Source organism: Manis javanica, chromosome 15, assembly GCF_040802235.1.
Source record: "Manis javanica isolate MJ-LG chromosome 15, MJ_LKY, whole genome shotgun sequence".
In the NCBI taxonomy this organism is placed as follows: Eukaryota; Metazoa; Chordata; class Mammalia; order Pholidota; family Manidae; genus Manis; species Manis javanica.
Window position 1 is genome coordinate 22,904,419 of NC_133170.1, and position 11,096 is coordinate 22,915,514.

An 11,096-nucleotide genomic window follows, 5' to 3' on the forward strand; every position below is an offset into this window, starting at 1 on the left:
GCTGACCCTCTTCCAGACAGACAGACAATGGCCAGGACAGAACTAGAGCAGAATGAATGGAAATTCCACCTGCTGTGTTCTCCTTAAAAGTGAGACCGATCTGTATGAAGCCCATGGAAGTGAGGAGGGCTCAGAGACTCCCGGGGCTGTTTTCACCAGTCGCTCCACACAGATGTAACGGCTATGGAGAATGTGCTCATGTTTGTTTGGTTGTTTTTAATTATTGCATTTTTTTCACAAGTAAATATTCCGCTGGCATAAGTTAGCAGAGTAAACACAGGGCTTTCCTTCCCTACCTGATGAAAACACTGGTGACTGAATAGATTTATATATTTGAGGAAGAAGGTCTGGCGATCTTCTCACTCTAATTTGGAGGATGTTATTTATTAGGACTGTGGTCTCCTTTCTAAGAAAATGATCTCTGTGTCTTGAGTAAGCATTTGTTGGTACATTAGACAGACTAAAACTAAAATCGCTTCACTATAGAAAGTTATTTTAGTTCATTACTTCCTATATTCTTATTTGCCCATAGTCAGGTCTCAGGAATTGTCTGCTATATTTCATTAAATTTAAAATGCAAAGCTCTGACAAAAAATGTAATTCTCTAGTTACCTCATTGATGTGTTTTTCACGTCAATTCAGTTCAACCCAGCAAACACCGTGATAGAATCTTCCAGGCAGACAGGCACTGTGCTGGGTACTGGAAAATACAGAGATAAAAATTAAGGATGCTTTCTGCAAACATGTGTCAAGGTGATAAATGCTGCGCTGGTGATACGATCAAACTGTTAAGAGAACAGAGAGTAAGAAGGAATTAATTCTGCCTGGGCCAACTGGGAAAAGAGTACTGGGTTCAAAGTGCAGTTTGTGGCTCCGAAGGGCTCCAGAGGAGTCCTGGGTGTCTGCCTGGGACTGGGCTCCAGGGCCCCCGTTTCTGTTTTAAGCAAAGTGTGTCTCCCTCCATCTGTTTTATTGGTTGGAATTCTGCATTAGACTTTTTTTGACAAAAAGCTTCTGCTTTGGAAAGGTAACTTTTTAAATCTAAATCAAAATGTCTTTTGATCTGAGCTTTGAAGGTTATAGAATTTACCCAAGTAGAGCTCAATCCAGGGGCTCCAGCTCCCTTCAGATGTTAAAATTCCCACACCTACATTTTAACCCTAACCTTTCCCTAGTGGTGGTATTCTCCTTCTCCAATCCCCCTCTATCCTCCATACCATGTTTTAGAACCTTTGACAGCTCCCCTCTGGCTACCAGATAAAGTCTAATCTCCCTAACATGCTATAAAATCCTTCCCAATTGGGCTCCAAATACCTTCCAGCATTCACTTTCCTCCACTTACCCAAAGATACTGTTGGAAGACAATCTCTCTGGGTCTCTCACATTTCTGCACTTCTTGCAAACAAAACACTGACAAATTTGGTTCCTGAGTATCTTTTCAAGAATGTTTGTGTAGTGACCAGATTTGGGAAATAGAGACAGGGACCCCGCTCCAGAGCAGAGGGAAAGTTCGTCTTCTTTCCAGTATAATAAAGATAGTATCTCCCTCAGACAAAAGTTGCTCAGCTTGGCTTGTAACCCTATGGATGAGGAGGGTTCCTAATCTCCACGGTCCTGTGCTGTGACACGAGCCCACTGGCCCTCTCTGCACTGCCACAGAGGGACTTGGGGGACAGGGAAATCACTGCAACAAAGCAGCTGAAGATTCTTGCTGGTGGGGAAGAAAAAAAATCCTTATTCTCTCACTTGGGGATCTCGTGTCTTCTGCCAGCCCCTCGGTAACTCTGGCAGGCTAGCTGTTAGCTTACAGGTGATATAAAATCTCAAAGCCTTCATGGTTCTGGAAAGGCCCTTGTATCAGCCAGAGTCAATTAAGTTTCCCTGCAGTAGCCAACAATCCCAAATCCCAGGGGCTTACAATAGAGTTTTGTATCTTGCTTATCCCCTCGTCCTTTGCAGGTCAGCTGGTGGCTCTGCCTCCATCACCACTGGCCTCATTCCAGAACAACGAAGGCGAACAAAGCAACCACCCTCCAGAACATTGCAAGTAGCCAAAAGAAAACAGGAAGTAGCAAAAATACAGGCATCAGCTTTTAAATCTTCCTCCTGGAAGTAACAGACATCCCCTCTGCTTACTTTCACTGGCCACATCCTCAAGCCTGGTGGGAAGTGCAAAGCTGCCACATGCCCAGAGGCAAACAGAGATGGGATATTCCTAAGCATACCTAATGACCAGCAGAGCACCCCGGCTCCAGCCTCACCAAGTGACTGGGTACTATGCAAACCTGCCATATGCTCTCTCATGCCTATGTAACTGGACACGCAATTCCTCCTTCCCAAAATGTGCTGCTGCTCCTGGCTTCTTCACCCAATCCCACACTTCTTATCACTTCAAGCTGGGTGGATTATCCTCCATAACTTCAAGCTCTTCTACAAAGTCATTCTAATCAAAACTATTTGGTACTGGCGCAAGAAAAGATCCAATAGATAAAAGGAACAGAATAGATAGCCCAGATATAAACCCACACATATATGGCCAATTAATATAGAATAAAGGAGACATGTATATACAATGGGGAAATGACACCCCTGTCAACAAATGGTGTTGGCAAAACTGGACAGCCACATGTAAGAGAATGAAATTGAATTATTATATAACTGCATACACAAAAGTAAACTTGAAATAGATCAAAGACCTGAATGTAAGTCATGAAACATAAACTCACAGAAGAAAAAATAGGTAAAAATCTCTTGAATATAAATATGAGCAATTTTTCCTGAACACATGTTCTCAGGCAAGGGGAACAAAAGCCAAAACAAACAAATGTGACTACATCAAGCTAAAAACCTTCTGTACAGCAAAGGACACCATCAGCAGAACCAAAGGGCATCTTACAGTATGGGAGAATATATTTGTAAATGACTTACAACAAGGGGTTCACATCCAAAATGTATAAAGAACTCACATGCCTCAACATCCAAAAAGCAAATAACCCAATTAAAAAACGGGCCGAGGATATGAACAGACACTTCTCCGAAGAAGAAATTCAGATGGCCAACATGCACATGAAAAGATGTTACATATCACTAATTATCAGGGAAATGAAAATTAAAACCACATAGAGCTATCACTTCACAACAGTTAGGATGGCCAACAACCAAAAGACAAGGAACAACAAGTGCTGGAGAGGATGTGGAGAAAGGGGAACCCTACTACACTGCTGGTGAGAATGTAAATTAGTCCAAACATTGTGGAAAGCAGTATGGAGGTTCCTCAAAAAACTAAAAATAGAAATACCATTTGACCCGGGAATTCCACTCATAGGAATTCACCCAAAGATGACAAGTTCTCAGATACAAAAAGACAAATGCACCCCAATATTTATTGCAGCATTATTTACAATAGCCAAGATATGGAAGCGACCTAAGAGTCCATCAGCAGATGAATGGCGAAAGAAGATGTGGTACATATATACAATGGAACACAGCCGTAAGAAAGAAACAAATCCTATCATTGGCTACAACATGGACGGGGATAGAGGGTATCATACTCAGTGAAATAAGTCAGGCAGAGAAAGACAAATAGCAAATGATTTCCCTCATTTGTGGAGTATAACAACAAAGCAAAACTGAAAGAACAAAACAGCAGCAGACTCAGACACCCAAGAAGGGACTAGTTGTTAGCAAAGGGGAGTGGGGGGAGGGAGGGAGAAGGAGACTAAGGGGTATTATGATTAGTACACGTGGTGTGGGGGGTCACGGAGAAGACAGTGTAGCAGAGAGAACACAAGTAGTCACCCTGTGGCACCTTACTACACTGATGGACAGTGACTGCAATGGGGTATGGAGTGGGGACTCGATAACATGGGTGAATGTAGTAAACACATTGTTTTTCATGTGAAACCTTCATAAGAGTGTGTATCAATGATACCTTAATAAAAAAAAAGTAATGTGGGGACCAGATAATGTCTGGATGACAGTAAAAGTGGCTAAGGTCTCCCTGACAGAGTGAATAGAGTTGGAAAGAAGGAACCTACAAGGCCCAGTAGGGTGCAGAGCCCTGTGGGACTGGATGGTGGGGGAGGGGCTGTGGTTCCGCCTGCTCCTCCTCTGTCCCCTCCCCCGCCCTCAGGAACCGTTTGTGACAAGGCCACTGCTCTGTGATGTGGGCCTGCTGTGCTGTGCCCAAGCACAGGCCCAGAGGTCAGTTGCCTGAGGGCAGCAGTGCGATTCAGATGATGGAGAGTCCTCTCCTGTGTCTGGAAACCATTCTAGCTACCTGGCTGAGCTCCAGCTCCACTTCCTGGGTGCCTACGACCATCGTAGGCATCCTGTGGGGACTCGGGCTCTTTCTTCTATTACTCCCCTTCTTCGCAAGTGATCCATCCTCATCACTACCATCTAAAAAACATGGAAACATCAGGAAGGTAAGAAAACCTTGGCCAGACCCAACAGAATGTGGTTCTCTCTTTTCTGTCTTTACTTCTGCTTTTTGGAGTCAGCTGTAGAGGCTCCTGGGATGGGAAAGAAGAGATCATCTCTTCTCAGGAAAGAATACAAGATCCTCCTCCTAGGCATAAGCCAGGCCAGGCACGAGTTCTGGCAGGAGGATCTAGCCAAAGTTCCTAGACAGGGGCCAGGTGGCTGAAGGGCTCCAGGCTCAAATCCCAAACCCAGTGGCCAGCGGCTGAAGCCCAGATGCTAAGAATCTGATGTCTGCAGGAGGACAGGCCCCTGAGCACTGATTTACCAGCTGCCTTCCTGGGGCAGGGATCCAGGGAGAAGCTTCATCCAGGCTGACCTGAGGGCCGTGCTGAGCCCGCAGTGCCTCTGAGCAGGGGCTGCAGTGGGGTGTTGGCCTCAGGAGGCAGAGTGCGGCCTGACTGAGCTCAGAGGGGCCTGTAGGTCTGAGCACGTGTGTGTTTCTTGAGCAGAGAAATACACTGATGCAAGAAAGCCAGGGCGGGTCCCACACAGAAAATCCTTTACATTCTCCAAGGAAGGAAAAGGGAAAATGTTCTCATCTGTGTTAAAAATGAGTACAAGGACAGGACACCTCGGGGCCTGTGAAGTAAATGTAGGAAGTCCTGTGCATAGACACCGAGCCTCTGCAGCTTGTCTATGGAGGTGAATGAGACTTGGTCCCAGCCTGTCATGTTTTTGGTCCCTCAGCATCACTTGGAGCCAAATGGAAAGAAAAAGTATAAAAAAAGAAGTGGATCTCTGAAAGGTGAGCTTCTGTCAGCTGGCCCTGCACACCTGAGTCAGCCTGGCTCTCCGGCTGGAGGGCCCAACTCCACGACGCCCCTGAGGATGCTGTCACCCAGAACGGACGCGGTGGGCTGGAGTGGACCAAGAGTGTCCGGATTGGGAAGAGGGGACTCCAGGTCCACGTGTAGGTGTTTAAATTACGCCAGGTGCCTCTGTGAGGTGGCCCTTGCCATGTCTCCCCCCTGAGCGTGGCTGTGAGGCTGCAGCAGGCTATGGATGTCGAATCACTTTGCAAACGGCAAAGCGTTCCCGGTCACGAGTCTTGCCATCGCCATCAGGGACCCTGTGGCCTTGGACACTGAGGCTTGGGCTCCAGACTCTAAGCTCCCCAATGTCTCCCCTAAAGGGATGTAGCCCTCAGTCTCCTATAAGACCCCTAGGTCCCTGCCTTCCCCAACATGATCATATCTTCCGCTTTCCAGCTTGCAGAGAATTCCTTCATGACCTGGGAGAGTTTAAGTAACTGTTACTTCTTCTGAGAAGGTAAAGAATCTTCCCTTCTCCTCTGGGTCCTCCTTCCTCCCAGAGCCTTATGACGGGACTCCAGGGCTGCAGGCAGCCTGGGACTGATGTGGTGGGGGAGACATGTGGACAGGTGTGACTGCAGACCTGGGGGACAGCAGTACTGTGCAGTCAGCATGGGGACCTGCAGGGCCATGGGCCTCAGGCGCTCAGCCCTGCCTGGCCTGCTCGGCCCCCCTGGCCCTGGCTGCTCCTGGCTGCAGCTCTTGCCTCCTGTCTTCTGCAGCCGCGTGAGGAGGCTCCCTGACAACGGTGACTCTCAGATGTCATCTCCAGAGCAGCCCAGTGAGGTGTCCAAAGCAGAGCCTGCGGGAGCCCAGTGGCCGTGCAGAGAGCCTGAGGACAGCACTGCTCCTGCTGTGGGCCCTTCGGCTTCCTTGGCTCCTCCAGCCACACGCTCTCCACGTTTGGCCTCCAGCTGCTCTCCAGGCCTGCTAACGTCCAAAGTTTGTGTCCATTCAGACTCGTCCCAGAGTGACTCTCAGCCGCCAGAGCCTTTCACACGTAGTCCTTCCCCTTCCCCACCAAATTCCTTGAATTCACAGCCTTGGCCTCCACCTCCGATGACCTCCTTTGTCCCACCACCAAGCTCCACTCCGACTCACACTCAGCGTGACTCAATGGCAGTCCGCCTAGCACCATCCCAAGGAGCTCGGCCCCATATGCCCACTGGCTGGCTTCGCACACCTGAGTCATCTCAGGTGTTGGTCCTGCACCTCTCCCATGCCAGCCCCTTCCAGGTGTCAGGCAGATGCCAAAGCCTGGAGCCCCTCGACCTCCTCACGATGCAAGTCGCAGCAAGAACACCTGCCCCAACACCCACTAGACGTCTCATTCTGGGAACACCCCACAGACAAACAACTAGAGGCTTGTAGCCCCTCATTTGTGAACCCTGACACCCAGAAGATGCAGGAGACACTAATCAGCAGGAGAACAAAGCAGAAGATGTGGAAGGAGAACGAAAAGGGAGATGGGTCAGACCACCGCCTGAATTCTATGGGAACTGTGAAGTCCCTGGGTGAGAGCACAAAAGGTGAACCAGAGCAGCTGGCCAGTCCTGGAAAGTCCCCAGCTTCTAAGGATTTGGGGGACCACTTACAGCAGAAATGCGAACAGTTCTTCTGGGGTATCCCCTTTATACACAGCGAGTCGCTGGAGGCTAATACCAAGGAATCTGGTTCCCAGCAAGAGATTCGCTCTGTCTCTTTCAATGGACACTCTCCTGCCTTCCAATTACAATTTCAGGCTATAGTAGGGCCACACATTTCACCAACCCAACCCCTGCCTCAGCCTGAGGCCCCATCCCAGCACAATCTGGAATGTCATTCTGTGTAGAAGCAGCGAGAAAGTGAGCAGAATACCTTACCTCCTGTGGTTAAAAAAGCTCAAGTCTTCAGCCCAGTGAGTCCCCTCCCTGCCCCCTCAACTACGTATGAGGAAATCCAGAAGACCCTGGGTGATACCCCACCTGGTGAAGGCCATGTGGCCTCAGAGGCCCCTCTGACAACACAGTTGAGCAGGCCGCCTGCTCAGACCTCCACGTGCATATCTGTGGGCCGAATATTGCACACCGAAATGGCCGTGATGGCCCACAGAACCAGCCTGGAGATGAGCCCAGGTGCAGCCACAGCCAGCAGTTAGTCAGGTGGGGAGAGTGGAGGCTGGGCCGGAGGAGACCCCCACTGCAGGTTCACCATGTTGGAGGGCAGCACTGGGTCCGCTTCTTCAAGTGCTGATGAGGACGGGGGGTCGGTGGCAGCTGAGGAGGCCTCTGCTTGGAAAGTCACCTTGAAATCCAGTGTGCCTGCCAACTCCCAAATTCCTAATGTGGATCTGAGGAGATCAGGGACTCCAGGGACAAATAAAATCCCAACACTGCCAAGTGAAAAGGGTGTGATTTCAGGATCCGGAAGAGCCACACTTTGATGCACAGCACAGTGACTCTGAGCTCCACGAGAAGGTAGATTCTGGGAAGCAGCCAGCGGACAGCGGCCCTGGTGAGCTTCTTCAGGACTGCGACGCTCACGCCCTCCATCAACACTCCCGGGCGTTTCTTCCCACAGACAGTTCGGATTCTCAGAGCTCTCTGTGCAGCTCGCAGAGCACATCAATTGGGGACACATCAGCTGCACATGTGTCAGGTGACATCACGTTGAGTAGATGGGCCTCACATCAGAGCACCCAGGGGCTGAAGGGATCCTGGAGTCCAGAGGAGCAAGATCAGAGCCAGTGCAAGATGTCTGTCCCTGCTGGTGAGGAAAAGCACTATACATACTCAGCTACCTGTGTAGCTGGGGCCCAGCTAAATATGTTATACCAGCTCTTGGAAAAACCTCAGTGCCCCCTGGGAGAGGAGGCAGTAAAGAAAGAGGCGATTCCCAGCCCAGTGAGTCCACTCCCTGCCCCCTCACGTACATATGAGGAAATCCAGAACACCCTGGGAGAGACCCCACGTTGTGATGGCCACGCATCCTCAGAGGCCCCTCTGACCACACAGGTGAGCAGGCCGCCTGCTCAGACCTCCACGTGCAGGTCTGTGTGCAGAATGTGGCACAGCGAGATGGCCGTGAGGGTCCACATAGCCTGGAGATGAGCCCAGGTTCAGCTACGGCCAGGAGTGAGTCAGGTGGGGAGAGCGGAGGCTGGGCCGCAGGACACCCCCACTGCAGGATCACCATGTTGGAGGGCAGCAGTGACTCCCCTTCTTCAAGTGCTGATGAGGACAGGGGGTTGGTGGCAGCTGAGGAGGCCTCTGCTTGAAAAGTCACCTTGAAATCCAGTGTGCCGGCCAACTCCCAAATTCCTAATGTAGATCTCAGGAGATCAGGGACTCCAGGGACAAATAAAATCCCTACACTGCCAAGTGTAAAGGGTGTGATTCAGGATCTGGAAGAGCCACGCCTTGATGCACAGCACAGTGACTCTGAGCTCCGCGAGAAGGTAGAGTCTGGGAAGCAGACAGCGGCCCTGGTGAGCTTCTTCAGGACTGCGACGCTCACGCGCTCCGTCAGCACTCCCAGGCATTTCTTTCTGCAGATGGCTCAGATTCTCAGAGCTCTCTGTGCAGCTTGCAGAGCACATCAACTGGGGACACATCAGCTGCGCATGTGTCAGGTGACATCATGTTGAGTAGATGGGCCTCATATCAGAGCAGCCAGGGGCTGAAGTGGTCCTGGAGACCGGATGAGCCAGATCAGAGCCAGAGCAAGATGGCAGTACCTGCTGGTGAGGAAAAGCACTGTAGGAGGTCCGAACAAGGAGAACATCAAAAAAGGTATGCAGAACCGAGGGCCTCCCAAGACAATGGGAAGTTAAATAAGGATAAGGAAACAGTGAAATCCTTAAGAAGCAAGTCCTGCCAGCTCGGACAGAAGGAGGAACAGGCTCCTCCAGAAAGCCACCTCACAAAAAAGAGACAGCACTTTCCACAGGGGATTTTCTGCAGTGAACTTCCCCAGCAAAAAGGCAGGTCTCCGTCAGCCACTGCCCAGAGCCAGGGACAAGACAACAGCAGATCTGTTTCAGACAGCGGGGCTGCTGAGGCTCAGGGGATTGCGACAGCCTAGTCCCCTTTGGGATGGATCCTAGGCGAGAAAATCAAACTTCAACATGGATGTCCTCCCTTGGAGTTAAATTGGCACAAAGGGCAATTCCAGGCTCCAGCAGGAGATCATGGTGCCACAGACTTCTGGTACCACAGGTTCTCTCCTATGAAGAGCAAGGGAGGGCGACGAGAGAGAAAGCCTGCAATCTCCAGGCCACCCTGAAGGGCCACACAGTCCTGGTGAGAGCAGGCTGGCCAGAGACAAGGACGGCAACAGGGCCTTCCCACCCCGTGAGCTGGGGTGCCCAGCCAGGCCCTGCCAGCACGTGCCAAGGGTGGCAGATGCCTCAGCCTGCACCCTCCACTGCCTAAGGCATCCTACGATTCAGAGAGATGTGCCATCTGTTCAGCGGGAGCGGGGTTTCCTGTGTTTCCTGGGACAAATTTTCTTCAAGAAAAGATCCATATAGTGCGAAGAACACTTGGTTTTCCTCACATCAGCACATCCCCTTAGTGCTGATGGTTTCTTCCTACCGCAACTTCCTTCATTTCCCAAAATACATGCTTTTCTCTCAGGAGAGGTGGTGGCTTCTGTCTGTGCCCTGCTGGGGGAAGGGAAGGAGTCAGGGTCCGCTCTTCCCACGCAGCCAACGTGGCTTCCCGAGTTGGAAAGGGAGGTTGAGGATGCCTGTGGTGTGGCATGCCCACCTGCACCCCTTGCCCTCGATGCACCTTAGTTTCCATGAGAGCCTCATTACAAAACAAAAGCATCTGGACTTGACAAGATGAGGAAAACCTGTAAGACGCCCCCCAACCCCAGGATCTGGCTCAGCCGGCCCCGCTGCTTGCTCTTGGGCAGCTGTGAGGGAGACGTTTACAGAGGCTGAAGTTCCCCTCAGGCTCCAGAAAGTATCTGAAAAGTTCCCTGCAGGGGTGTCCGGGGCAGTGCTTGCCTGAGAGCAGAGGCGCAGGATACTACCCCCACCCAGAGCTCTGGGTGGGGAGTAGCTGACACCTGCCGGGCAGCCCCTTCTGTCCTGATGAAGCCGAGGTTGCGGAGGGCTGGGGTCCCTCTAGCTGAGCATCCCCTCCCTCCACCCTTCTCCCACTCAGGAGCAGCAGAAAGAGGATGCACTCCTGGCTCTGAGGGTGTGCGGGTGGGGTGCACAGAGGTCCTGAGGGCTGGGCCACACCTTCCCTTCTGGGGAATCAGGGATCAAGGCTGTTGTGGCTTGTGCGCAGTCACCATCTGAAGGTGGACCCTGAACCTTTGGGGGACAGGGGAGGATGGTGGCAAAATGGCACGCTGCACCCCACAATGGTGAAGGGACTGAGGATCCCTGGAGACTCACCACCATCACAAGCGCAGAGGGGAGGAGCTGCTCAGGGCCCATGGCTCCCGCATGGTGGCCCGCCCTGGGGTCTCCACCCACACCAGCCCACGAAACCCAAGAGCTGCCACGGGGACCTGTGACAGAGGACCAGGCTCACACAGGCAGGGAAGCTTGACTTTCCCACAATATACTGAATAAACCTGCACAGGGCTGGGGTCCTTGAGACTCACTCAGGGTCTGTGACCTTTACTTCCACACGTGGTTCAAAGAAGGCTCTCAGGGGGACAATAAAGGGTAAGGGATGGGCCTGGGGTCCCAGAGCAACACTCACCTGGCTCCCAAAGCTGCCCAGCCCAGGGCTCGGAGGGGGAAGAGGTCATCACACAGGATCTGTCATACAACTGGCTGGAAGTGACCTGTCCAGA

General features: G+C 51.4%; 2 long non-coding RNA genes across 3 annotated transcripts in view; one reads left to right on the forward strand and one right to left on the reverse strand.

Annotated features, from left to right (window-relative positions):
* The window catches only part of LOC140846364 (uncharacterized), a 42,757-nt gene extending 36,606 nt beyond the window's left edge, over positions 1–6,151 (forward strand). The window contains exons 3-5 of the long non-coding RNA XR_012125382.1: positions 1,960–5,230; positions 5,694–5,754; positions 6,020–6,151. This is a non-coding gene — a long non-coding RNA (uncharacterized lncRNA). The remainder of the gene's footprint in view (positions 1–1,959; positions 5,231–5,693; positions 5,755–6,019) is intronic.
* Positions 1–11,096, reverse strand: part of LOC140846362 (uncharacterized) — a 62,186-nt gene that overhangs the window by 15,209 nt on the left and 35,881 nt on the right. Inside the window, exons 2-4 of one of the 2 annotated variants that reach the window (XR_012125380.1) lie at positions 11,003–11,087; positions 4,280–9,939; positions 613–700 (exon numbers count right to left, since the gene is read on the reverse strand). This is a non-coding gene — a long non-coding RNA (uncharacterized lncRNA). Of the gene's footprint in view, positions 1–612; positions 9,940–11,002; positions 11,088–11,096 lie in introns of both variants that reach the window. The other variant, XR_012125379.1, reaches the window with a different exon arrangement.